Raw genomic sequence first — 24,334 nt, 5'->3', positions numbered from 1 at the left:
GGTGTTTAATGCGAACTAGGGGTCATCCAAGCACCGCAAAAGGCCGCCATGCCCTGCACGCCCCTTTTCTCTTTTCATATGCAGATGAGGGTTGAAGCCAACTTTGACCCACTGCTTGGATGACATCACCGTATGCAAATCCGTCTTCTGCAGAACTTCCCCCAGGAATGCTTGCACTAGTTGTTGCATTTGGTTTGTTGTTTGGGGGTGCTTCAGTATTAGGCAGCCTTCTGCCCTCCCATGTTCATCTGAAAATATGTGTTCTCCCTGCAGTTGTTGTCCCCAGATGAGAGTTCCCTTGTGCTGCCTCAGTTAAATCTCCTTTACTTGACAGAGATGTGCATGAGCAGCGGCCCTCCCCAGCCCTATTCCAAATCATACTTATTTTGCATAGGAGATACCATGGTCATGAAGATTTTTCTCCCAGGGTGAGGTTCATTCATTGCATTTTGGGTATGCTGACCCCTGTGATTTCCCCAAATGTGGGAAACTCAACTGCATTATTTGTGGTAGTGGGGGACTGTGTTTGTGCTTTCCTCTGGTCAGCTCTGGTAAAAGTCAGATTTCTTTGTCTCAGATTTTCCTCTAGCCTTGTTCTTCTTTCGAGAGTTCCCTTGTGCTGCCTTAATTGGATCTCCTTCACTTTACAGGGGGGTACCCTAGCAGCGACCCTCCCCAGCTCTAGCCCAACTCCTACTTACCTGCCAGGTGAGATACTATGATCATGAAGGTGCTTCTCCCAGGGCAAGGCTAACCCATTGCACTCTGGGTGTGCTGCTCCTGCGATTTCCCCAAATGTGGGAAACTTGACTGTATAATTTGTGTTTCCCCTGGTCGGCTCTCGTATAATTCAGATCTCTTTGTCTCAGGTCTCTCTCCAGCCTAGTTTGCTGTCTGTTTCCACTTCTCTTTTCTTGAGCCGCTTACTTCTATGCCCTTGCGCACTATCCTGACTTCTCCTCCTGTCTGCTTACTTTGTGCCTTCCAACGCACAATGCGAACTACAGGTAGTGCTGCAGGGCCCACACCCTTTTACTTGCCTTACAGAGCAGCTCTGGAGCTGTTACAGTGCCCAGCTGCTGCAAGAAATCAGCTTGAATGCTTCAGGGGCTGGGGCATAGCCAACATGAGCCCCACACCAAAGGAGGGTGGAGGTGTTTAATGCAAACTAGGGGTCAGCCAAGCGCCGCAAAAGGCCACCATGCCCTGCACGCCCCTTTTCTCTTTTCATATGCAGACGAGGGTTGAAGCCAACTTTGACCCACTGCTTGGATGACATCACCATATGCAAATCCATCTGCGGCAGGCCTTCCCCCAGGAATGCTTGCACTAGTTGTTGCATTTGGTTTGTTGTTTGGGGGTGCTTCAGTATTAGGCAGTCCTCTGCCCTCCCATGTTCATCTGAAAATATATGTTCTCCCTGCAGTTGTTGTCCCAAGATGAGAGTTCCCTTGTGCTGCCTCAGTTGAATCTCCTTTACTTGACAGAGATGTGCATGAGCAGCGGCCCTCCCCAGCCCTATTCCAAATCATACTTATTTTGCATAGGAGATACCATGGTCATGAAGATTTTTCTCCCAGGGTGAGGTTCATTCATTGCATTTTGGGTATGCTGACCCCTGTGATTTCCCCAAATGTGGGAAACTTGACTGCATTATTTGTGGTAGTGGGAGACTGTGTTTGTGCTTTCCTCTGGTCAGCTCTGGTAAAAGTCAGATTTCTTTGTCTCAGATCTTCCTCTAGCCTTGTTCTTCTTTCGAGAGTTCCCTGGTGCTGCCTCAGTTGGATCTCCTTCACTTCACAGGGGGGAACCCGAGCAGCGACCCTCCCCAGCTCTAGCCCAACTCCTACTTACCTGCCAGGTGAGATACTATGATCATGAAGGTGCTTCTCCCAGGGCAAGGCTCAACCATTGCACTCTGGGTGTGCTGCTCCTGCGATTTCCCCAAATGTGGGAAACGTGACTGCATAATTTGTGTTTCCCCTCGTCGGCTCTCGTATAATTCAGATCTCTTTGTCTCAGGTCTCTCTCCAGCCTAGTTTGCTGTCTGTTTCCACTTCTCTTTTCTTGAGCCGCTCCCTTCTATGCCCTTGCGCACTATCCTGACTTCTCCCATCTGCTTACTTCGTGCCTTCCAACGCACAATGCGAACTACAGGTAGTGCTGCAGGGCCCACACCCTTTTACTTGCCTTACAGAGTAGCTCTGGAGCAGTTACAGTGCCCAGCTGCTGCAAGAAATCAGCTTGAATGCTTCAGGGGCTGGGGCATAGCCAACATGAGCCCCACACCGAAGGAGGGTGGAGGTGTGTAATGCGAACTAGGGGTCATCCAAGCGCTGCAAAAGGCCGCCATGCCCTGCACGCCCCTTTTCTCTTTTCATATGCAGACGAGGGTTGAAGCCAACTTTGACCCACTGCTTGGATGACATCACCATATGCAAATCCATCTGCTGCAGGCCTTCCCCCAGGAATGCTTGCACTAGTTGTTGCATTTGGTTTGTTGTTTGGGGGTGCTTCAGTATTAGGCAGCCTTCTGCCCTCCCATGTTCATCTGAAAATATATGTTCTCCCTGCAGTTGTTGTCCCAAGATGAGAGTTCCCTTGTGCTGCCTCAGTTGAATCTCCTTTACTTGACAGAGATGTGCCTGAGCAGCGGCCCTCCCCAGCCCTATCCCAAATCATACTTATTTTGCATAGGCGATACCATGGTCATGAAGATTGTTCTCCCAAGGTGAGGTTCATTCATTGCATTCTGGGTATGCTGACCCCTGTGATTTCCCCAAATTTGGGAAACTCGACAGCATTATTTGTGGTAGTGGGGGACTGTGTTTGTGCTTTCCTCTGGTCAGCTCTGGAAAAAGTCAGATTTCTTTGTCTCAGATCTTCCTCTAGCCTTGTTCTTCTTTCGAGAGTTCCCTTGTGCTACCTCAGTTGGATCTCTTTCACTTGACAGGGGGGTGCCCGAACAGCGACCCTCCCCAGCTCTAGCCCAACTCCTACTTACCTGCCAGGTGAGATACTATGATTATGAAGGTGCTTCTCCCAGGGCAAGGCTCACCCATTGCACTCTGGGTGTGCTGCCCCTGCGATTTCCCTAAATGTGGGAAACTTGACTGCATAATTTGTGTTTCCCCTGGTCGGCTCTCGTATAATTCAGATCTCTTTGTCTCAGGTCTCTCTCCAGCCTAGTTTGCTGTCTGTTTCCACTTCTCTTTTCTTGAGCCGCTCCCTTCTATGCCCTTGCGCACTATCCTGACTTCTCCTCCTGTCTGCTTACTTTGTGCCTTCCAACGCACAATGCGATCTACAGGTAGTGCTGCAGGGCCCAGACCCTTTTACTTGCCTTACAGAGCAGCTCTGGAGCTGTTACAGTGCCCAGCTGCTGCAAGAAATCAGCTTGAATGCTTCAGGGGCTGGGGCATAGCCAACATGAGCCCCACACCAAAGGAGGGTGGAGGTGTTTAATGCAAACTAGGGGTCAGCCAAGCGCCGCAAAAGGCCACCATGCCCTGCACGCCCCTTTTCTCTTTTCATATGCAGACGAGGGTTGAAGCCAACTTTGACCCACTGCTTGGATGACATCACCATATGCAAATCCCTCTGCGGCAGGCCTTCCCCCAGGAATGCTTGCACTAGTTGTTGCATTTGGTTTGTTGTTTGGGGGTGCTTCAGTATTAGGCAGCCGTCTGCCCTCCCATGTTCATCTGAAAATATGTGTTCTCCCTGCAGTTGTTGTCCCTAGATGAGAGTTCCCTTGTGCTGCCTCAGTTGAATCTCCTTAACTTGACAGAGATGTGCCTGAGCAGCGGCCCTCCCCAGCTCTATCCCAAATCATACTTATTTTGCATAGGAGATACCATGGTCATGAAGATTATTCTCCCAGGGTGAGGTTCATTCATTGCATTCTGGGTATGCTGACCCCTGTGATTTCCCCAAATGTGGGAAACTCGACTGCTTTATTTGTGGTAGTGGGTGACTGTGTTTGTGTTTTCCTCTGGTCAGCTCTGGTAAAAGTCAGATTTCTTTGTTTCAGAGCCTTGTTCTTCTTTTGAGAGTTCCCTTGTGCTGCCTCAGTTGGATCTCCTTCACTTGACAGGGGGGTGCCCGAGCAGAGACCCTCCCCAGCTCTAGCCCAACTCCTACTTACCTGCCAGGTGAGATACTATGATCATGAAGGTGCTTCTCCCAGGGCAAGGCTCACCCATTGCACTCTGGGTGTGCTGCCCCTGCGATTTCCCCAAATGTGGGAAACTTGACTGCATAATTTGTGTTTCCCCTGGTCGGCTCTCGTATAATTCAGATCTCTTTGTCTCAGGTCTCTCTCCAGCCTAGTTTGCTGTCTGTTTCCACTTCTCTTTTCTTCAGCCGCTCCCTTCTATACCCTTGTGCACTATCCTGACTTCTCCTCCCGTCTGCTTACTTTGTGCCTTCCAATGCACAATGCAAACTACAGGTAGTGCTGCAGGGCCCACACCCTTTTACTTGCCTTACAGAGCAGCTCTGGAGCTGTTACAGTGCCCAGCTGCTGCAAGAAATCTGCTTGAATGCTTCAGGGGATGGGGCATGGCCAACATGAGCCCCACACCAAAGGAGGGTGGAGGTGTTTAATGCGAACTAGGGGTCATCCAAGCACCGCAAAAGGCCGCCATGCCCTGCACGCCCCTTTTCTCTTTTCATATGCAGATGAGGGTTGAAGCCAACTTTGACCCACTGCTTGTATGACATCACCGTATGCAAATCCGTCTTCTGCAGAACTTCCCCCAGGAATGCTTGCACTAGTTGTTGCATTTGGTTTGTTGTTTGGGGGTGCTTCAGTATTAGGCAGCCTTCTGCCCTCCCATGTTCATCTGAAAATATGTGTTCTCCCTGCAGTTGTTGTCCCCAGATGAGAGTTCCCTTGTGCTGCCTCAGTTGAATCTCCTTTACTTGACAGAGATGTGCATGAGCAGCGGCCCTCCCCAGCCCTATTCCAAATCATACTTATTTTGCATAGGAGATACCATGGTCATGAAGATTGTTCTCCCAGGGTGAGGTTCATTCATTGCATTTTGGGTATGCTGACCCCTGTGATTTCCCCAAATGTGGGAAACTCAACTGCATTATTTGTGGTAGTGGGGGACTGTGTTTGTGCTTTCCTCTGGTCAGCTCTGGTAAAAGTCAGATTTCTTTGTCTCAGATTTTCCTCTTGCCTTGTTCTTCTTTCGAGAGTTCCCTTGTGCTGCCTCAGTTGGATCTCCTTCACTTGACAGGGGGGTACCCGAGCAGCGACCCTCCCCAGCTCTAGCCCAACTCCTACTTACCTGCCAGGTGAGATACTATGATCATGAAGGTGCTTCTCCCAGGGCAAGGCTCACCCATTGCACTCTGGGTGTGCTGCTCCTGCGATTTCCCCAAATGTGGGAAACTTGACTGCATAATTTGTGTTTCCCCTGGTCGGCTCTCGTATAATTCAGATCTCTTTGTCTCAGGTCTCTCTCCAGCCTAGTTTGCTGTCTGTTTCCACTTCTCTTTTCTTCAGCCGCTCCCTTCTATACCCTTGTGCACTATCCTGACTTCTCCTCCCGTCTGCTTACTTTGTGCCTTCCAATGCACAATGCAAACTACAGGTAGTGCTGCAGGGCCCACACCCTTTTACTTGCCTTACAGAGCAGCTCTGGAGCTGTTAAAGTGCCCAGCTGCTGCAAGAAATCAGCTTGAATGCTTCAGGGGCTGGGGCATAGCCAACATGAGCCCCACACCGAAGGAGGGTGGAGGTGTTTAATGCAAACTAGGGGTCGGTCAAGCGCCGCAAAAGGCCACCATGCCCTGCACGCCCCTTTTCTGTTTTCATATGCAGACGAGGGTTGAAGCCAACTTTGACCCACTGCTTGGATGACATCACCATATGCAAATCCATCTGCGGCAGGCCTTCCCCCAGGAATGCTTGCACTAGTTGTTGCATTTGGTTTGTTGTTTGGGGGTGCTTCAGTATTAGTCAGCCTTCTGCTCCACCCTCCTTTGGTGTGGGGCTCATGTTGGCCATGTCCCATCCCCTGAAGCATTCAAGCAGATTTCTTGCAGCAGCTGGGCACTGTAACAGCTCCAGAGCTGCTCTGTAAGGCAAGTAAAAGGGTGTGGGCCCTGCAGCACTACCTGTAGTTTGCATTGTGCATTGGAAGGCACAAAGTAAGCAGACGGGAGGAGAAGTCAGGATAGTGCACAAGGGTATAGAAGGGAGCGGCTGAAGAAAAGAGAAGTGGAAACAGACAGCAAACTAGGCTGGAGAGAGATCTGAGACAAAGAGATCTGAATTATACGAGAGCCGACCAGGGGAAACACAAATTATGCAGTCAAGTTTCCCACATTTGGGGAAATCGCAGGGGCTGCACACCCAGAGTGCAATGGGTGAGCCTTGCCCTGGGAGAAGCACCTTCATGATCATAGTATCTCACCTGGCAGGTAAGTAGGAGTTGGGCTAGAGCTGGGGAGGGTCGCTGCTCGGGCACCCCCCTGTTAAGTGAAGGAGATCCAACTGAGGCAGCACAAGGGAACTCTCAAAAGAAGAACAAGGCTAGAGGAAGATCTGAAACAAAGAAATCTGACTTTTACCAGAGCTGACCAGAAGAAAACACAAACACAGTCCCCCACTACCACAAATAAAGCAGTCGAGTTTCCCACATTTGGGGAAATCACAGGGGTCAGCATACCCAAAATGCAATGAATGAACCTCACCTCGACTGCTTTATTTGTGGTAGTGGGGGACTGTGTTTGTGTTTTCTTCTGGTCAGCTCTGGTAAAAGTCAGATTTCTTTGTTTCAGATCTTCCTCTAGCCTTGTTCTTCTTTTGAGAGTTCCCTTGTGCTGCCTCAGTTGGATCTCCTTCACTTAACAGGGGGGTGCCCGAGCAGCGACCCTCCCCAGCTCTAGCCCAACTCATACTTACCTGCCAGGTGAGATACTATGATCATGAAGGTGCTTCTCCCAGGGCAAGGCTCACCCATTGCACTCTGGGTGTGCTGCCCCTGCGATTTCCCCAAATGTGGGAAACTTGACTGCATAATTTGTGTTTCCCCTGGTCGGCTATCGTATAATTCAGATCTCTTTGTCTCAGATCTCTCTCCAGCCTAGTTTGCTGTCTGTTTCCACTTCTCTTTTCTTCAGCCGCTCCCTTCTATACCCTTGTGCACTATCCTGACTTCTCCTCCCGTCTGCTTACTTTGTGCCTTCCAATGCACAATGCAAACTACAGGTAGTGCTGCAGGGCCCACACCCTTTTACTTGCTTTACAGAGCAGCTCTGGAGCTGTTACAGTGCCCAGCTGCTGCAAGAAATCAGCTTGAATGCTTCAGGGGCTGGGGCATAGCCAACATGAGCCCCACACCGAAGGAGGGTGGAGGTGTTTAATGCGAACTAGGGGTCATCCAAGCGCCGCAAAAGGCAGCCATGCCCTGCACACCCCTTTTTTATTTTCATATGCAGACGAGGGTTGAAGCCAACTTTGACCCACTGCTTGGATGACATCACCATATGCAAATCCGTCTGCTGCAGGCCTTCCCCCAGGAATGCTTGCACTAGTAGTTGCATTTGGTTTGTTGTTTGGGGGTGCTTCAGTATTAGGCAGCCTTCTGCCCTCCCATGTTCATCTGAAAATATGTGTTCTCCCTGCAGTTGTTGTCCCCAGATGAGAGTTCCCTTGTGCTGCCTCAGTTGAATCTCCTTTACTTGACAGAGATGTGCATGAGCAGCGGCCCTCCCCAGCCCTATTCCAAATCATACTTATTTTGCATAGGAGATACCATGGTCATGAAGATTGTTCTCCCAGGGTGAGGTTCATTCATTGCATTTTGGGTATGCTGACCCCTGTGATTTCCCCAAATGTGGGAAACTCAACTGCATTATTTGTGGTAGTGGGGGACTGTGTTTGTGCTTTCCTCTGGTCAGCTCTGGTAAAAGTCAGATTTCTTTGTCTCAGATTTTCCTCTTGCCTTGTTCTTCTTTCGAGAGTTCCCTTGTGCTGCCTCAGTTGGATCTCCTTCACTTGACAGGGGGGTACCCGAGCAGCGACCCTCCCCAGCTCTAGCCCAACTCCTACTTACCTGCCAGGTGAGATACTATGATCATGAAGGTGCTTCTCCCAGGGCAAGGCTCACCCATTGCACTCTGGGTGTGCTGCTCCTGCGATTTCCCCAAATGTGGGAAACTTGACTGCATAATTTGTGTTTCCCCTGGTCGGCTCTCGTATAATTCAGATCTCTTTGTCTCAGGTCTCTCTCCAGCCTAGTTTGCTGTCTGTTTCCACTTCTCTTTTCTTCAGCCGCTCCCTTCTATACCCTTGTGCACTATCCTGACTTCTCCTCCCGTCTGCTTACTTTGTGCCTTCCAATGCACAATGCAAACTACAGGTAGTGCTGCAGGGCCCACACCCTTTTACTTGCCTTACAGAGCAGCTCTGGAGCTGTTAAAGTGCCCAGCTGCTGCAAGAAATCAGCTTGAATGCTTCAGGGGCTGGGGCATAGCCAACATGAGCCCCACACCGAAGGAGGGTGGAGGTGTTTAATGCAAACTAGGGGTCGGTCAAGCGCCGCAAAAGGCCACCATGCCCTGCACGCCCCTTTTCTGTTTTCATATGCAGACGAGGGTTGAAGCCAACTTTGACCCACTGCTTGGATGACATCACCATATGCAAATCCATCTGCGGCAGGCCTTCCCCCAGGAATGCTTGCACTAGTTGTTGCATTTGGTTTGTTGTTTGGGGGTGCTTCAGTATTAGTCAGCCTTCTGCTCCACCCTCCTTTGGTGTGGGGCTCATGTTGGCCATGTCCCATCCCCTGAAGCATTCAAGCAGATTTCTTGCAGCAGCTGGGCACTGTAACAGCTCCAGAGCTGCTCTGTAAGGCAAGTAAAAGGGTGTGGGCCCTGCAGCACTACCTGTAGTTTGCATTGTGCATTGGAAGGCACAAAGTAAGCAGACGGGAGGAGAAGTCAGGATAGTGCACAAGGGTATAGAAGGGAGCGGCTGAAGAAAAGAGAAGTGGAAACAGACAGCAAACTAGGCTGGAGAGAGATCTGAGACAAAGAGATCTGAATTATACGAGAGCCGACCAGGGGAAACACAAATTATGCAGTCAAGTTTCCCACATTTGGGGAAATCGCAGGGGCTGCACACCCAGAGTGCAATGGGTGAGCCTTGCCCTGGGAGAAGCACCTTCATGATCATAGTATCTCACCTGGCAGGTAAGTAGGAGTTGGGCTAGAGCTGGGGAGGGTCGCTGCTCGGGCACCCCCCTGTTAAGTGAAGGAGATCCAACTGAGGCAGCACAAGGGAACTCTCAAAAGAAGAACAAGGCTAGAGGAAGATCTGAAACAAAGAAATCTGACTTTTACCAGAGCTGACCAGAAGAAAACACAAACACAGTCCCCCACTACCACAAATAAAGCAGTCGAGTTTCCCACATTTGGGGAAATCACAGGGGTCAGCATACCCAAAATGCAATGAATGAACCTCACCTCGACTGCTTTATTTGTGGTAGTGGGGGACTGTGTTTGTGTTTTCTTCTGGTCAGCTCTGGTAAAAGTCAGATTTCTTTGTTTCAGATCTTCCTCTAGCCTTGTTCTTCTTTTGAGAGTTCCCTTGTGCTGCCTCAGTTGGATCTCCTTCACTTAACAGGGGGGTGCCCGAGCAGCGACCCTCCCCAGCTCTAGCCCAACTCATACTTACCTGCCAGGTGAGATACTATGATCATGAAGGTGCTTCTCCCAGGGCAAGGCTCACCCATTGCACTCTGGGTGTGCTGCCCCTGCGATTTCCCCAAATGTGGGAAACTTGACTGCATAATTTGTGTTTCCCCTGGTCGGCTATCGTATAATTCAGATCTCTTTGTCTCAGATCTCTCTCCAGCCTAGTTTGCTGTCTGTTTCCACTTCTCTTTTCTTCAGCCGCTCCCTTCTATACCCTTGTGCACTATCCTGACTTCTCCTCCCGTCTGCTTACTTTGTGCCTTCCAATGCACAATGCAAACTACAGGTAGTGCTGCAGGGCCCACACCCTTTTACTTGCTTTACAGAGCAGCTCTGGAGCTGTTACAGTGCCCAGCTGCTGCAAGAAATCAGCTTGAATGCTTCAGGGGCTGGGGCATAGCCAACATGAGCCCCACACCGAAGGAGGGTGGAGGTGTTTAATGCGAACTAGGGGTCATCCAAGCGCCGCAAAAGGCAGCCATGCCCTGCACACCCCTTTTTTATTTTCATATGCAGACGAGGGTTGAAGCCAACTTTGACCCACTGCTTGGATGACATCACCATATGCAAATCCGTCTGCTGCAGGCCTTCCCCCAGGAATGCTTGCACTAGTAGTTGCATTTGGTTTGTTGTTTGGGGGTGCTTCAGTATTAGGCAGCCTTCTGCCCTCCCATGTTCATCTGAAAATATGTGTTCTCCCTGCAGTTGTTGTCCCCAGATGAGAGTTCCCTTGTGCTGCCTCAGTTGAATCTCCTTTACTTGACAGAGATGTGCCTGAGCAGCGGCCCTCCCCAGCCCTATCCCAAATCATACTTATTTTGCATAGGAGATACCATGGTCATGAAGATTGTTCTCCCAGGGTGAGGTTCATTCATTGCACTCTGGGTATGCTGACCCCTGTGATTTCCCCAAATGTGGGAAACTCGACTGCATTATTTGTGGTAGTGGGGGACTGTGTTTGTGCTTTCCTCTGGTCAGCTCTGGTAAAAGTCAGATTTCTTTGTCTCAGATCTTCCTCTAGCCTTGTTCTTCTTTCGAGAGTTCCCTTGTGCTGCCTCAGTTGGATCTCCTTCACTTGACAGGGGGTGCCCGAGCAGCAATCCTCCACAGCTCTAGCCCAACTCCTACTTACCTGCCAGGTGAGATACTATGATCTTCACTGTTAGGGCAATCAGGATGTGGAATTCCCTGCCAGGGAAGGTGGTAATGGCGGACTCTGTAATTGGATTTAAAAAAGGAATGGATACATTTCTGAATGAAAAAGCTATCCAAGGTTATAATACTTAAAATATCAACATGGTTAATCCGGGGGTAACATGAGTTATAGTAGCTAACTAGTCATAAAACATTATTCAGAAAGTATGTAGAATCATCACAACTTAAAACAGGTTGAACACGATGGGCAATTTGCCTCTATTCAACCTCAAAAACTATGTTACCATATGTTACTATATTACTATGTTACTGTAGTATACAGAACACCACAATGTAATGAGCAGTGATAGTGAGCACTGATGAGGATACTAGAACTGACACTGAGCAGCAAGATGCAGCACTGGACTATTAGTAATGTACTGTAGTATGCTGAGCACCACAATGCAGCACAAGACAATGAGCAGTGATACTGAGCACTGATGAGGATACTACTGAGAACTGACACTGAGCAGGAGAGACACACTACTAGTATTACTGAGCAGCAATAAGTAACCACTGATACTGAGCACTGATATTGAGATTTCCACTGAGAGAACATAGCCACGTCCTCTCCGCTCTCTCTTCAATGCACGAGTAAAAATGGCGGCAACGCGCAGCTCTTTATATGGAATCCGAATCTCGCGAGAATCCGACAGCGGGATGATGACATTTTCCCTTGTTCAGGTTTTCCGAGTCAGGCAGGAACAACCGAGCCTGCCTCGGACCAGTGTAAACCACGTGGAGTTCGTCGGGAATTCGGTTCTCGGAGAACCGAACCCGCTCCTCTATATATACTATATTACTATGTTACTGTAGTATACAGAACACCACAATGCAATGAGCAGTGATAGTGAGCACTGATGAGGATACTAGAACTGACACTGAGCAGCAAGATGCAGCACTGGACTATTAGTAATGTACTGTAGTATGCTGAGCACCACAATGCAGCACAAGACAATGAGCAGTGATACTGAGCACTGATGAGGATACTACTGAGAACTGACACTGAGCAGGAGAGACACACTACTAGTATTACTGAGCAGCAATAAGTAACCACTGATACTGAGCACTGATATTGAGATTTCCACTGAGAGAACATAGCCACGTCCTCTCCGCTCTCTCTTCAATGCACGAGTAAAAATGGCAGCAACGCGCAGCTCTTTATATGGAATCCGAATCTCACGAGAATCTGACAGCGGGATGATGACATTTTCCCTTGTTCAGGTTTTCCGAGTCAGGCAGGAACAACCGAGCCTGCCTCGGACCAATGTAAACCACGTGGAGTTCGTGGGGAATTCGGTTCTCGGAGAACCGAACCCACTCCTCTCTACCTTATACCCATCAATTGTTTTTATTTTCAATCTAAGCCCCTGCAGTTTTCTGTAAGCATCTGCTTCGCTATGATGATCAACAAGTCACAAGGGCAAACACTCAGGGCTTGAGGCGTAGATCTTAGGACCAGCTGCTACAAGCATGGCAGAGGTGTCACTATCACTGGTGACACCCAGAGAGGTGGCGAGGGAGATTGTAATGCAGTGCGCGCAGATAAACAGCGCAATGGTAAAAAGGAGGCATGGTTTCATAGGTAGGGGCGTGGCCTGGTGGCCTGAATCTACATTTTGTTGCTCCGGGTGTCCCGGGGGTTGGGGGCTGCACCCGGGGACTAGTGTGTGAGCGGTGCTGGCTCCTGCACAGTGACAGGGCATGGCCACCCAGCATGACGCCTCCCTTCTTGACCATGCTGTAATTGCAGTCGCACTGCAGTTCAGCGTGATCATAAAAAATGGTGTAGGCTCCTGCTGGTGCAGACTGTAGAGAAAAGCTGCTGTGACCACGCCCCCTGTGTCTCCTCCATTGCAGACCCCATTTTGAAGCCTTGCCCCCGGACTAAGAGAAAAGAATGCCCTTGCGCACTATCCTGACTTCTCCTCCCGTCTGCTTAATTTGTGCCTTCCAACGCACAATGCGAACAACAGGTGGTGCTGCAGGGCCCACACACTTTTACTTGCCTTACAGAACAGCTCTGGAGCTGTTACAGTGCCCAGCTGCTGCAAGAAATCAGCTTGAATGCATCAGGGGATGGGGCATGGCCAACATGAGCCCCACACCAAAGGAGGGTGGGGGTGTTTAATGCGAACTAGGGGTCATCCAAGCACTGCAAAAGGCCGCCATGCCCTGCATGCCCCTTTTCTCTTTTCATATGCAGATGAGGGTTCCAGTCAACTTTAGCCCACTGCTTGGATTTACATCACCGTATGCAAATCCGTCTGCTGCAGACCTTCCCCCAGGAGTGCTTGTACTAGTTGTTGCATATGGGCCCTCATTCCGAGTCGTTCGCTCTGTAAATTTCATCGCATCGCAGTGAAATTCTGCTTAGTACGCATGCGCAATATTCGCACTGCGACTGCGCCAAGTAATTTTACAATGAAGAAAGTATTTTTACTCACGGATTTTTCTTCGCTCCGGCGATCGTAATGTGATTGACAGGAAATAGGTGTTACTGGGCGGAAACAGGCCGTTTTATGGGCGTGTGGGAAAAAACGCTACAGTTTCCGGAAAAAACGCAGGAGTGGCCGGAGAAACGGGGGAGTGTCTGGGCGAACTCTGGGAGTGTTTGTGACGTCAAACCAGGAACGACAAGCACTGAACTGATCGCAGATGCAGAGTAAGTCTGAAGCTACTCTGAAACTGCTAAGTAGTTTGTAATCGCAATATTGCGAATACATCGGTCGCAATTTTAAGAAGCTAAGATTCACTCCCAGTAGGCGGCGGCTTAGCGTGTGTAACTCTGCTAAAATCGCCTTGCGAGCGATCAACTCGGAATGAGGGCCATGGTTTGATATTTGATGGTGCTTCAGTATTAGGCAGCCTTCGCCCTCCCATGTTCATCTGAAAAGATGTGGTCTCCCTGCAGTTGTTGTCCCCAGATGAGAGTTCCCTTGTGCTGCCTCAGTTGAATCTCCTTTACTTGACAGAGATGTGCCTGAGCAGCGGCCCTCACCAGCCCTATCCCAAATCATACTTATTTTGCATAGGAGATACCATGGTCATGAAGATTGTTCTCCCAGGGTTAGGTTCATTCATTGCATTCTGGGTATGCTGACCCCTGTGATTTTCCCAAATGTGGGAAACTCGACTGCATTATTTGTGGTAGTGGGGGACTGTGTTTGTGCTTTCCTCTGGTCAGCTCTGGTAAAAGTCAGATTTCTTTGTCTCAGATCTTCCTCTAGCCTTGTTCTTCTTTCGAGAGTTCCCTGGTGCTGCTTCAGTTGGATCTCCTTCACTTCACAGGGGGGAACCCGAGCAGCGACCCTCCCCAGCTCTAGCCCAACTCCTACTTACCTGCCAGGTGAGATACTATGATCATGAAGGTGCTTCTCCCAGGGCAAGGCTCAACCATTGCACTCTGGGTGTGCTGCTCCTGCGATTTCCCCAAATGTGGGAAACTTGACTGCATAATTTGTGTTTCCCCTCGTCGGCTCTCGTATAATTCAGATCTCTTTGTCTCAGGTCTCTCTCCAGCCTAGTTTGCTGTCTGTTTCCACTTCTCTTTTCTTGAGCCGCTCCCTTCTATGCCCTTGCGCACTATCCTGACTTCTCCCGTCTGCTTACTTCGTGCCTTCCAACGCACAATGCGAACTACAGGTAGTGCTGCAGGGCCCACACCCTTTTACTTGCCTTACAGAGTAGCTCTGGAGCAGTTACAGTGCCCAGCTGCTGCAAGAAATCAGCTTTAATGCTTCAGGGGCTGGGGCATAGCCAACATGAGCCCCACACCGAAGGAGGGAGGAGGTGTGTAATGCAAACTAGGGGTCATCCAAGCGCTGCAAAAGGCCGCCATGCCCTGCACGCCCCTTTTCTCTTTTCATATGCAGACGAGGGTTGAAGCCAACTTTGACCCACTGCTTGGATGACATCACCATATGCAAATCCATCTGCTGCAGGCCTTCCCCCAGGAATGCTTGCACTAGTTGTTGCATTTGGTTTGTTGTTTGGGGGTGCTTCAGTATTAGGCAGCCTTCTGCCCTCACATGTTCATCTGAAAATATGTGTTCTCCCTGCAGTTGTTGTCCCCAGATGAGAGTTCCCTTGTGCTGCCTCAGTTGAATCTCCTTTACTTGACAGAGATGTGCCTGAGCAGCGGCCCTCCCCAGCCCTATCCCAAATCATACTTATTTTGCATAGGCGATACCATGGTCATGAAGATTGTTCTCCCAGGGTGAGGTTCATTCATTGCATTCTGGGTATGCTGACCCCTGTGATTTCCCCAAATGTGGGAAACTCGACTGCATTATTTGTGGTAGTGGGGGACTGTGTTTGTGCTTTCCTCTGGCCAGCTCTGGAAAAAGTCAGATTTCTTTGTCTCAGATCTTCCTCTAGCCTTGTTCTTCTTTCGAGAGTTCCCTTGTGCTGCCTCAGTTGGATCTCTTTCACTTGACAGGGGGGTGCCCGAACAGCGACCCTCCCCAGCTCTAGCCCAACTCCTACTTACCTGCCAGGTGAGATACTATGATCATGAAGGTGCTTCTCCCAGGGCAAGGCTCACCCATTGCACTCTGGGTGTGCTGCCCCTGCGATTTCCCCAAATGTGGGAAACTTGACTGCATAATTTGTGTTTCCCTTGGTCGGCTCTCGTATAATTCAGATCTCTTTGTCTCAGGTCTCTCTCCAGCCTAGTTTGCTGTCTGTTTCCACTTCTCTTTTCTTCAGCCGCTCCCTTCTATACCCTTGTGCACTATCCTGACTTCTCCTCCCGTCTGCTTACTTTGTGCCTTCCAATGCACAATGCAAACTACAGGTAGTGCTGCAGGGCCCACACCCTTTTACTTGCCTTACAGAGCAGCTCTGGAGCTGTTACAGTGCCCAGCTGCTGCAAGAAATCAGCTTGAATGCTCCAGGGGATGGGGCATGGCCAACATGAGCCCCACACCAAAGGAGGGTGGAGGTGTTTAATGCGAACTAGGGGTCATCCAAGCACCGCAAAAGGCCGCCATGCCCTGCACGCCCCTTTTCTCTTTTCATATGCAGATGAGGGTTGAAGCCAACTTTGACCCACTGCTTGGATGACATCACCGTATGCAAATCCGTCTTCTGCAGAACTTCCCCCAGGAATGCTTGCACTAGTTGTTGCATTTGGTTTGTTGTTTGGGGGTGCTTCAGTATTAGGCAGCCTTCTGCCCTCCCATGTTCATCTGAAAATATGTGTTCTCCCTGCAGTTGTTGTCCCCAGATGAGAGTTCCCTTGTGCTGCCTCAGTTAAATCTCCTTTACTTGACAGAGATGTGCATGAGCAGCGGCCCTCCCCAGCCCTATTCCAAATCATACTTATTTTGCATAGGAGATACCATGGTCATGAAGATTTTTCTCCCAGGGTGAGGTTCATTCATTGCATTTTGGGTATGCTGACCCCTGTGATTTCCCCAAATGTGGGAAACTCAACTGCATTATTTGTGGTAGTGGGGGACTGTGTTTGTGCTTTCCTCTGGTCAGCTCTGGTAAAAGTCAGATTTCTTTGTCTCAGATTTTCCTCTAGCCTTGTTCTTCTTTCGAGAGTTCCCTTGTGCTGCCTTAATTGGATCTCCTTCACTTTACAGGGGGGTACCCTAGCAGCGACCCTCCCCAGCTCTAGCCCAACTCCTACTTACCTGCCAGGTGAGATACTATGATCATGAAGGTGCTTCTCCCAGGGCAAGGCTAACCCATTGCACTCTGGGTGTGCTGCTCCTGCGATTTCCCCAAATGTGGGAAACTTGACTGTATAATTTGTGTTTCCCCTGGTCGGCTCTCGTATAATTCAGATCTCTTTGTCTCAGGTCTCTCTCCAGCCTAGTTTGCTGTCTGTTTCCACTTCTCTTTTCTTGAGCCGCTTACTTCTATGCCCTTGCGCACTATCCTGACTTCTCCTCCTGTCTGCTTACTTTGTGCCTTCCAACGCACAATGCGAACTACAGGTAGTGCTGCAGGGCCCACACCCTTTTACTTGCCTTACAGAGCAGCTCTGGAGCTGTTACAGTGCCCAGCTGCTGCAAGAAATCAGCTTGAATGCTTCAGGGGCTGGGGCATAGCCAACATGAGCCCCACACCAAAGGAGGGTGGAGGTGTTTAATGCAAACTAGGGGTCAGCCAAGCGCCGCAAAAGGCCACCATGCCCTGCACGCCCCTTTTCTCTTTTCATATGCAGACGAGGGTTGAAGCCAACTTTGACCCACTGCTTGGATGACATCACCATATGCAAATCCATCTGCGGCAGGCCTTCCCCCAGGAATGCTTGCACTAGTTGTTGCATTTGGTTTGTTGTTTGGGGGTGCTTCAGTATTAGGCAGTCCTCTGCCCTCCCATGTTCATCTGAAAATATATGTTCTCCCTGCAGTTGTTGTCCCAAGATGAGAGTTCCCTTGTGCTGCCTCAGTTGAATCTCCTTTACTTGACAGAGATGTGCATGAGCAGCGGCCCTCCCCAGCCCTATTCCAAATCATACTTATTTTGCATAGGAGATACCATGGTCATGAAGATTTTTCTCCCAGGGTGAGGTTCATTCATTGCATTTTGGGTATGCTGACCCCTGTGATTTCCCCAAATGTGGGAAACTTGACTGCATTATTTGTGGTAGTGGGAGACTGTGTTTGTGCTTTCCTCTGGTCAGCTCTGGTAAAAGTCAGATTTCTTTGTCTCAGATCTTCCTCTAGCCTTGTTCTTCTTTCGAGAGTTCCCTGGTGCTGCCTCAGTTGGATCTCCTTCACTTCACAGGGGGGAACCCGAGCAGCGACCCTCCCCAGCTCTAGCCCAACTCCTACTTACCTGCCAGGTGAGATACTATGATCATGAAGGTGCTTCTCCCAGGGCAAGGCTCAACCATTGCACTCTGGGTGTGCTGCTCCTGCGATTTCCCCAAATGTGGGAAACGTGACTGCATAATTTGTGTTTCCCCTCGTCGGCTCTCGTATAATTCAGATCTCTTTGTCTCAGGTCTCTCTCCAGCCTAGTTTGCTGTCTGTTTCCACTTCTCTTTTCTTGAGCCGCTCCCTTCTATGCCCTTGCGCACTATCCTGACTTCTCCCGTCTGCTTACTTCGTGCCTTCCAACGCACAATGCGAACTACAGGTAGTGCTGCAGGGCCCACACCCTTTTACTTGCCTTACAGAGTAGCTCTGGAGCAGTTACAGTGCCCAGCTGCTGCAAGAAATCAGCTTGAATGCTTCAGGGGCTGGGGCATAGCCAACATGAGCCCCACACCGAAGGAGGGTGGAGGTGTGTAATGCGAACTAGGGGTCATCCAAGCGCTGCAAAAGGCCGCCATGCCCTGCACGCCCCTTTTCTCTTTTCATATGCAGACGAGGGTTGAAGCCAACTTTGACCCACTGCTTGGATGACATCACCATATGCAAATCCATCTGCTGCAGGCCTTCCCCCAGGAATGCTTGCACTAGTTGTTGCATTTGGTTTGTTGTTTGGGGGTGCTTCAGTATTAGGCAGCCTTCTGCCCTCCCATGTTCATCTGAAAATATATGTTCTCCCTGCAGTTGTTGTCCCAAGATGAGAGTTCCCTTGTGCTGCCTCAGTTGAATCTCCTTTACTTGACAGAGATGTGCCTGAGCAGCGGCCCTCCCCAGCCCTATCCCAAATCATACTTATTTTGCATAGGCGATACCATGGTCATGAAGATTGTTCTCCCAAGGTGAGGTTCATTCATTGCATTCTGGGTATGCTGACCCCTGTGATTTCCCCAAATTTGGGAAACTCGACAGCATTATTTGTGGTAGTGGGGGACTGTGTTTGTGCTTTCCTCTGGTCAGCTCTGGAAAAAGTCAGATTTCTTTGTCTCAGATCTTCCTCTAGCCTTGTTCTTCTTTCGAGAGTTCCCTTGTGCTACCTCAGTTGGATCTCTTTCACTTGACAGGGGGGTGCCCGAACAGCGACCCTCCCCAGCTCTAGCCCAACTCCTACTTACCTGCCAGGTGAGATACTATGATTATGAAGGTGCTTCTCCCAGGGCAAGGCTCACCCATTGCACTCTGGGTGTGCTGCCCCTGCGATTTCCCTAAATGTGGGAAACTTGACTGCATAATTTGTGTTTCCCCTGGTCGGCTCTCGTATAATTCAGATCTCTTTGTCTCAGGTCTCTCTCCAGCCTAGTTTGCTGTCTGTTTCCACTTCTCTTTTCTTGAGCCGCTCCCTTCTATGCCCTTGCGCACTATCCTGACTTCTCCTCCTGTCTGCTTACTTTGTGCCTTCCAACGCACAATGCGATCTACAGGTAGTGCTGCAGGGCCCAGACCCTTTTACTTGCCTTACAGAGCAGCTCTGGAGCTGTTACAGTGCCCAGCTGCTGCAAGAAATCAGCTTGAATGCTTCAGGGGCTGGGGCATAGCCAACATGAGCCCCACACCAAAGGAGGGTGGAGGTGTTTAATGCAAACTAGGGGTCAGCCAAGCGCCGCAAAAGGCCACCATGCCCTGCACGCCCCTTTTCTCTTTTCATATGCAGACGAGGGTTGAAGCCAACTTTGACCCACTGCTTGGATGACATCACCATATGCAAATCCCTCTGCGGCAGGCCTTCCCCCAGGAATGCTTGCACTAGTTGTTGCATTTGGTTTGTTGTTTGGGGGTGCTTCAGTATTAGGCAGCCGTCTGCCCTCCCATGTTCATCTGAAAATATGTGTTCTCCCTGCAGTTGTTGTCCCTAGATGAGAGTTCCCTTGTGCTGCCTCAGTTGAATCTCCTTAACTTGACAGAGATGTGCCTGAGCAGCGGCCCTCCCCAGCTCTATCCCAAATCATACTTATTTTGCATAGGAGATACCATGGTCATGAAGATTATTCTCCCAGGGTGAGGTTCATTCATTGCATTCTGGGTATGCTGACCCCTGTGATTTCCCCAAATGTGGGAAACTCGACTGCTTTATTTGTGGTAGTGGGGGACTGTGTTTGTGTTTTCCTCTGGTCAGCTCTGGTAAAAGTCAGATTTCTTTGTTTCAGAGCCTTGTTCTTCTTTTGAGAGTTCCCTTGTGCTGCCTCAGTTGGATCTCCTTCACTTGACAGGGGGGTGCCCGAGCAGAGACCCTCCCCAGCTCTAGCCCAACTCCTACTTACCTGCCAGGTGAGATACTATGATCATGAAGGTGCTTCTCCCAGGGCAAGGCTCACCCATTGCACTCTGGGTGTGCTGCCCCTGCGATTTCCCCAAATGTGGGAAACTTGACTGCATAATTTGTGTTTCCCCTGGTCGGCTCTCGTATAATTCAGATCTCTTTGTCTCAGGTCTCTCTCCAGCCTAGTTTGCTGTCTGTTTCCACTTCTCTTTTCTTCAGCCGCTCCCTTCTATACCCTTGTGCACTATCCTGACTTCTCCTCCCGTCTGCTTACTTTGTGCCTTCCAATGCACAATGCAAACTACAGGTAGTGCTGCAGGGCCCACACCCTTTTACTTGCCTTACAGAGCAGCTCTGGAGCTGTTACAGTGCCCAGCTGCTGCAAGAAATCTGCTTGAATGCTTCAGGGGATGGGGCATGGCCAACATGAGCCCCACACCAAAGGAGGGTGGAGGTGTTTAATGCGAACTAGGGGTCATCCAAGCACCGCAAAAGGCCGCCATGCCCTGCACGCCCCTTTTCTCTTTTCATATGCAGATGAGGGTTGAAGCCAACTTTGACCCACTGCTTGTATGACATCACCGTATGCAAATCCGTCTTCTGCAGAACTTCCCCCAGGAATGCTTGCACTAGTTGTTGCATTTGGTTTGTTGTTTGGGGGTGCTTCAGTATTAGGCAGCCTTCTGCCCTCCCATGTTCATCTGAAAATATGTGTTCTCCCTGCAGTTGTTGTCCCCAGATGAGAGTTCCCTTGTGCTGCCTCAGTTGAATATCCTTTACTTGACAGAGATGTGCATGAGCAGCGGCCCTCCCCAGCCCTATTCCAAATCATACTTATTTTGCATAGGAGATACCATGGTCATGAAGATTGTTCTCCCAGGGTGAGGTTCATTCATTGCATTTTGGGTATGCTGACCCCTGTGATTTCCCCAAATGTGGGAAACTCAACTGCATTATTTGTGGTAGTGGGGGACTGTGTTTGTGCTTTCCTCTGGTCAGCTCTGGTAAAAGTCAGATTTCTTTGTCTCAGATTTTCCTCTTGCCTTGTTCTTCTTTCGAGAGTTCCCTTGTGCTGCCTCAGTTGGATCTCCTTCACTTGACAGGGGGGTACCCGAGCAGCGACCCTCCCCAGCTCTAGCCCAACTCCTACTTACCTGCCAGGTGAGATACTATGATCATGAAGGTGCTTCTCCCAGGGCAAGGCTCACCCATTGCACTCTGGGTGTGCTGCTCCTGCGATTTCCCCAAATGTGGGAAACTTGACTGCATAATTTGTGTTTCCCCTGGTCGGCTCTCGTATAATTCAGATCTCTTTGTCTCAGGTCTCTCTCCAGCCTAGTTTGCTGTCTGTTTCCACTTCTCTTTTCTTCAGCCGCTCCCTTCTATACCCTTGTGCACTATCCTGACTTCTCCTCCCGTCTGCTTACTTTGTGCCTTCCAATGCACAATGCAAACTACAGGTAGTGCTGCAGGGCCCACACCCTTTTACTTGCCTTACAGAGCAGCTCTGGAGCTGTTAAAGTGCCCAGCTGCTGCAAGAAATCAGCTTGAATGCTTCAGGGGCTGGGGCATAGCCAACATGAGCCCCACACCGAAGGAGGGTGGAGGTGTTTAATGCAAACTAGGGGTCGGTCAAGCGCCGCAAAAGGCCACCATGCCCTGCACGCCCCTTTTCTGTTTTCATATGCAGACGAGGGTTGAAGCCAACTTTGACCCACTGCTTGGATGACATCACCATATGCAAATCCATCTGCGGCAGGCCTTCCCCCAGGAATGCTTGCACTAGTTGTTGCATTTGGTTTGTTGTTTGGGGGTGCTTCAGTATTAGTCAGCCTTCTGCTCCACCCTCCTTTGGTGTGGGGCTCATGTTGGCCATGTCCCATCCCCTGAAGCATTCAAGCAGATTTCTTGCAGCAGCTGGGCACTGTAACAGCTCCAGAGCTGCTCTGTAAGGCAAGTAAAAGGGTGTGGGCCCTGCAGCACTACCTGTAGTTTGCATTGTGCATTGGAAGGCACAAAGTAAGCAGACGGGAGGAGAAGTCAGGATAGTGCACAAGGGTATAGAAGGGAGCGGCTGAAGAAAAGAGAAGTGGAAACAGACAGCAAACTAGGCTGGAGAGAGATCTGAGACAAAGAGATCTGAATTATACGAGAGCCGACCAGGGGAAACACAAATTATGCAGTCAAGTTTCCCACATTTGGGGAAATCGCAGGGGCTGCACACCCAGAGTGCAATGGGTGAGCCTTGCCCTGGGAGAAGCACCTTCATGATCATAGTATCTCACCTGGCAGGTAAGTAGGAGTTGGGCTAGAGCTGGGGAGGGTCGCTGCTCGGGCACCCCCCTGTTAAGTGAAGGAGATCCAACTGAGGCAGCACAAGGGAACTCTCAAAAGAAGAACAAGGCTAGAGGAAGATCTGAAACAAAGAAATCTGACTTTTACCAGAGCTGACCAGAAGAAAACACAAACACAGTCCCCCACTACCACAAATAAAGCAGTCGAGTTTCCCACATTTGGGGAAATCACAGGGGTCAGCATACCCAAAATGCAATGAATGAACCTCACCTCGACTGCTTTATTTGTGGTAGTGGGGGACTGTGTTTGTGTTTTCTTCTGGTCAGCTCTGGTAAAAGTCAGATTTCTTTGTTTCAGATCTTCCTCTAGCCTTGTTCTTCTTTTGAGAGTTCCCTTGTGCTGCCTCAGTTGGATCTCCTTCACTTAACAGGGGGGTGCCCGAGCAGCGACCCTCCCCAGCTCTAGCCCAACTCATACTTACCTGCCAGGTGAGATACTATGATCATGAAGGTGCTTCTCCCAGGGCAAGGCTCACCCATTGCACTCTGGGTGTGCTGCCCCTGCGATTTCCCCAAATGTGGGAAACTTGACTGCATAATTTGTGTTTCCCCTGGTCGGCTATCGTATAATTCAGATCTCTTTGTCTCAGATCTCTCTCCAGCCTAGTTTGCTGTCTGTTTCCACTTCTCTTTTCTTCAGCCGCTCCCTTCTATACCCTTGTGCACTATCCTGACTTCTCCTCCCGTCTGCTTACTTTGTGCCTTCCAATGCACAATGCAAACTACAGGTAGTGCTGCAGGGCCCACACCCTTTTACTTGCCTTACAGAGCAGCTCTTGAGCTGTTACAGTGCCCAGCTGCTGCAAGAAATCTGCTTGAAAGCTTCAGGGGATGGGGCATGGCCAACATGAGCCCCACACCAAAGCAGGGTGCAGCAGAAGGCTGCCTAATACTGAAGCACCCCCAAACAACAAACCAAATGCAACAACTAGTGCAAGCATTCCTGGGGGAAGGCCTGCCGCAGATGGATTTGCATATGGTGATGTCATCCAAGCAGTGGGTCAAAGTTGGCTTCAACCCTCATCTGCATATGAAAACAGAAAAGGGGCGTGCAGGGCATGGTGGCCTTTTGCGGCGCTTGACTGACCCCTAGTTTGCATTAAACACCTCCACCCTCCTTCGGTGTGGGGCTGATGTTGGCTATGCCCCAGCCCCTGAAGCATTCAAGCTGATTTCTTGCAGCAGCTGGGCACTGTAACAGCTCCAGAGCTGCTCTGTAAGGCAAGTAAAAGGGTGTGGGCCCTGCAGCACTACCTGTAGTTTGCATTGTGCATTGGAAGGCACAAAGTAAGCAGACGGGAGGAGAAGTCAGGATAGTGCACAAGGGTATAGAAGGGAGCGGCTGAAGAAAAGAGAAGTGGAAACAGACAGCAAACTAGGCTGGAGAGAGACCTGAGACAAAGAGATCTGAATTATACGAGAGCCGACGAGGGGAAACACAAATTATGCAGTCAAGTTTCCCACATTTGGGGAAATCGCAGGAGCAGCACACCCAGAGTACAATGGGTGAGCCTTGCCCTGGGAGAAGCACCTTAATGATCATAGTATCTCACCTGGCAGGTAAGTAGGAGTTGGGCTAGAGCTGGGGAGGGTCGCTGCTCGGGTACCCCCCTGTAAAGTGAAGGAGATCCAACAAAGGCAGCACAAGGGAACTCTCGAAAGAAGAACAAGGCTAGAGGAAAATGTGAGACAAAGAAATCTGACTTTTACTAGAGCTGACCAGAGGAAAGCACAAACACAGTCCCCCACTACCACAAATAATGCAGTTGAGTTTCCCACATTTGGGGAAATCACAGGGGTCAGCATACCCAAAATGCAATGAATGAACCTCACCCTGGGAGAAAAATCTTCATGACCATGGTATCTCCTATGCAAAATAAGTATGATTTGGAATAGGGCTGGGGAGGGCCGCTGCTCATGCACATCTCTGTCAAGTAAAGGAGATTCAACTGAGGCAGCACAAGGGAACTCTCATCTGG

General features: G+C 49.9%; 31 non-coding genes and 4 pseudogenes across 31 annotated transcripts; 30 read left to right on the top strand and 5 right to left on the bottom strand.

Moving 5' to 3' along the window:
* Positions 1-377: 377 nt before the first annotated feature.
* Positions 378-541, top strand: LOC134990423 (U1 spliceosomal RNA). The gene has a single exon (XR_010195241.1). It is a non-coding gene; the product is annotated as a U1 spliceosomal RNA (small nuclear RNA).
* A 152-nt stretch (positions 542-693) lies between these two features.
* On the top strand, positions 694-856 carry LOC134990382 (U1 spliceosomal RNA). The gene has a single exon (XR_010195211.1). It is a non-coding gene; the product is annotated as a U1 spliceosomal RNA (small nuclear RNA).
* A 674-nt stretch (positions 857-1,530) lies between these two features.
* LOC134990447 (U1 spliceosomal RNA) lies at positions 1,531-1,694 on the top strand. Its single transcript, XR_010195264.1, has one exon. It is a non-coding gene; the product is annotated as a U1 spliceosomal RNA (small nuclear RNA).
* A 152-nt stretch (positions 1,695-1,846) lies between these two features.
* Positions 1,847-1,982, top strand: LOC134990402 (U1 spliceosomal RNA; annotated as a pseudogene).
* A 698-nt stretch (positions 1,983-2,680) lies between these two features.
* Positions 2,681-2,844, top strand: LOC134990458 (U1 spliceosomal RNA). The gene has a single exon (XR_010195274.1). It is a non-coding gene; the product is annotated as a U1 spliceosomal RNA (small nuclear RNA).
* Positions 2,845-2,996: 152 nt separating this feature from the next.
* On the top strand, positions 2,997-3,159 carry LOC134990393 (U1 spliceosomal RNA). The gene has a single exon (XR_010195218.1). It is a non-coding gene; the product is annotated as a U1 spliceosomal RNA (small nuclear RNA).
* Positions 3,160-3,833: 674 nt separating this feature from the next.
* Positions 3,834-3,997, top strand: LOC134990456 (U1 spliceosomal RNA). Its single transcript, XR_010195272.1, has one exon. It is a non-coding gene; the product is annotated as a U1 spliceosomal RNA (small nuclear RNA).
* A 142-nt stretch (positions 3,998-4,139) lies between these two features.
* LOC134990466 (U1 spliceosomal RNA) lies at positions 4,140-4,302 on the top strand. Its single transcript, XR_010195282.1, has one exon. It is a non-coding gene; the product is annotated as a U1 spliceosomal RNA (small nuclear RNA).
* Positions 4,303-4,976: 674 nt separating this feature from the next.
* Positions 4,977-5,140, top strand: LOC134990461 (U1 spliceosomal RNA). Its single transcript, XR_010195277.1, has one exon. It is a non-coding gene; the product is annotated as a U1 spliceosomal RNA (small nuclear RNA).
* Positions 5,141-5,292: 152 nt separating this feature from the next.
* On the top strand, positions 5,293-5,455 carry LOC134990367 (U1 spliceosomal RNA). Its single transcript, XR_010195197.1, has one exon. It is a non-coding gene; the product is annotated as a U1 spliceosomal RNA (small nuclear RNA).
* An 828-nt stretch (positions 5,456-6,283) lies between these two features.
* Positions 6,284-6,446, bottom strand: LOC134990373 (U1 spliceosomal RNA). The gene has a single exon (XR_010195203.1). It is a non-coding gene; the product is annotated as a U1 spliceosomal RNA (small nuclear RNA).
* Positions 6,447-6,914: 468 nt separating this feature from the next.
* Positions 6,915-7,077, top strand: LOC134990463 (U1 spliceosomal RNA). Its single transcript, XR_010195279.1, has one exon. It is a non-coding gene; the product is annotated as a U1 spliceosomal RNA (small nuclear RNA).
* Positions 7,078-7,751: 674 nt separating this feature from the next.
* On the top strand, positions 7,752-7,915 carry LOC134990449 (U1 spliceosomal RNA). Its single transcript, XR_010195266.1, has one exon. It is a non-coding gene; the product is annotated as a U1 spliceosomal RNA (small nuclear RNA).
* Positions 7,916-8,067: 152 nt separating this feature from the next.
* On the top strand, positions 8,068-8,230 carry LOC134990365 (U1 spliceosomal RNA). Its single transcript, XR_010195194.1, has one exon. It is a non-coding gene; the product is annotated as a U1 spliceosomal RNA (small nuclear RNA).
* An 828-nt stretch (positions 8,231-9,058) lies between these two features.
* On the bottom strand, positions 9,059-9,221 carry LOC134990372 (U1 spliceosomal RNA). Its single transcript, XR_010195202.1, has one exon. It is a non-coding gene; the product is annotated as a U1 spliceosomal RNA (small nuclear RNA).
* A 468-nt stretch (positions 9,222-9,689) lies between these two features.
* Positions 9,690-9,852, top strand: LOC134990462 (U1 spliceosomal RNA). The gene has a single exon (XR_010195278.1). It is a non-coding gene; the product is annotated as a U1 spliceosomal RNA (small nuclear RNA).
* Positions 9,853-10,526: 674 nt separating this feature from the next.
* On the top strand, positions 10,527-10,690 carry LOC134990359 (U1 spliceosomal RNA). Its single transcript, XR_010195189.1, has one exon. It is a non-coding gene; the product is annotated as a U1 spliceosomal RNA (small nuclear RNA).
* Positions 10,691-13,929: 3,239 nt separating this feature from the next.
* Positions 13,930-14,093, top strand: LOC134990431 (U1 spliceosomal RNA). The gene has a single exon (XR_010195249.1). It is a non-coding gene; the product is annotated as a U1 spliceosomal RNA (small nuclear RNA).
* A 152-nt stretch (positions 14,094-14,245) lies between these two features.
* LOC134990390 (U1 spliceosomal RNA) lies at positions 14,246-14,381 on the top strand (annotated as a pseudogene).
* Positions 14,382-15,079: 698 nt separating this feature from the next.
* LOC134990433 (U1 spliceosomal RNA) lies at positions 15,080-15,243 on the top strand. The gene has a single exon (XR_010195251.1). It is a non-coding gene; the product is annotated as a U1 spliceosomal RNA (small nuclear RNA).
* Positions 15,244-15,395: 152 nt separating this feature from the next.
* On the top strand, positions 15,396-15,558 carry LOC134990369 (U1 spliceosomal RNA). Its single transcript, XR_010195199.1, has one exon. It is a non-coding gene; the product is annotated as a U1 spliceosomal RNA (small nuclear RNA).
* A 674-nt stretch (positions 15,559-16,232) lies between these two features.
* On the top strand, positions 16,233-16,396 carry LOC134990422 (U1 spliceosomal RNA). Its single transcript, XR_010195240.1, has one exon. It is a non-coding gene; the product is annotated as a U1 spliceosomal RNA (small nuclear RNA).
* A 152-nt stretch (positions 16,397-16,548) lies between these two features.
* Positions 16,549-16,711, top strand: LOC134990381 (U1 spliceosomal RNA). The gene has a single exon (XR_010195210.1). It is a non-coding gene; the product is annotated as a U1 spliceosomal RNA (small nuclear RNA).
* Positions 16,712-17,385: 674 nt separating this feature from the next.
* LOC134990446 (U1 spliceosomal RNA) lies at positions 17,386-17,549 on the top strand. The gene has a single exon (XR_010195263.1). It is a non-coding gene; the product is annotated as a U1 spliceosomal RNA (small nuclear RNA).
* Positions 17,550-17,701: 152 nt separating this feature from the next.
* On the top strand, positions 17,702-17,837 carry LOC134990401 (U1 spliceosomal RNA; annotated as a pseudogene).
* Positions 17,838-18,535: 698 nt separating this feature from the next.
* On the top strand, positions 18,536-18,699 carry LOC134990457 (U1 spliceosomal RNA). Its single transcript, XR_010195273.1, has one exon. It is a non-coding gene; the product is annotated as a U1 spliceosomal RNA (small nuclear RNA).
* A 152-nt stretch (positions 18,700-18,851) lies between these two features.
* LOC134990392 (U1 spliceosomal RNA) lies at positions 18,852-19,014 on the top strand. Its single transcript, XR_010195217.1, has one exon. It is a non-coding gene; the product is annotated as a U1 spliceosomal RNA (small nuclear RNA).
* Positions 19,015-19,688: 674 nt separating this feature from the next.
* LOC134990443 (U1 spliceosomal RNA) lies at positions 19,689-19,852 on the top strand. The gene has a single exon (XR_010195260.1). It is a non-coding gene; the product is annotated as a U1 spliceosomal RNA (small nuclear RNA).
* Positions 19,853-19,994: 142 nt separating this feature from the next.
* Positions 19,995-20,157, top strand: LOC134990465 (U1 spliceosomal RNA). The gene has a single exon (XR_010195281.1). It is a non-coding gene; the product is annotated as a U1 spliceosomal RNA (small nuclear RNA).
* A 674-nt stretch (positions 20,158-20,831) lies between these two features.
* On the top strand, positions 20,832-20,995 carry LOC134990437 (U1 spliceosomal RNA). The gene has a single exon (XR_010195255.1). It is a non-coding gene; the product is annotated as a U1 spliceosomal RNA (small nuclear RNA).
* A 152-nt stretch (positions 20,996-21,147) lies between these two features.
* Positions 21,148-21,310, top strand: LOC134990364 (U1 spliceosomal RNA). Its single transcript, XR_010195193.1, has one exon. It is a non-coding gene; the product is annotated as a U1 spliceosomal RNA (small nuclear RNA).
* An 828-nt stretch (positions 21,311-22,138) lies between these two features.
* On the bottom strand, positions 22,139-22,301 carry LOC134990371 (U1 spliceosomal RNA). The gene has a single exon (XR_010195201.1). It is a non-coding gene; the product is annotated as a U1 spliceosomal RNA (small nuclear RNA).
* Positions 22,302-22,769: 468 nt separating this feature from the next.
* On the top strand, positions 22,770-22,932 carry LOC134990460 (U1 spliceosomal RNA). The gene has a single exon (XR_010195276.1). It is a non-coding gene; the product is annotated as a U1 spliceosomal RNA (small nuclear RNA).
* Positions 22,933-23,787: 855 nt separating this feature from the next.
* Positions 23,788-23,923, bottom strand: LOC134990394 (U1 spliceosomal RNA; annotated as a pseudogene).
* A 152-nt stretch (positions 23,924-24,075) lies between these two features.
* LOC134990421 (U1 spliceosomal RNA) lies at positions 24,076-24,239 on the bottom strand. Its single transcript, XR_010195239.1, has one exon. It is a non-coding gene; the product is annotated as a U1 spliceosomal RNA (small nuclear RNA).
* Positions 24,240-24,334: the final 95 nt, after the last annotated feature.

The sequence above is a fragment of the Pseudophryne corroboree genome, unplaced genomic scaffold (genome assembly GCF_028390025.1).
Source record: "Pseudophryne corroboree isolate aPseCor3 unplaced genomic scaffold, aPseCor3.hap2 scaffold_1164, whole genome shotgun sequence".
NCBI classification, from domain to species: domain Eukaryota; kingdom Metazoa; phylum Chordata; class Amphibia; order Anura; family Myobatrachidae; genus Pseudophryne; species Pseudophryne corroboree.
This window is presented reverse-complemented; position numbering and strand designations above follow the sequence as displayed.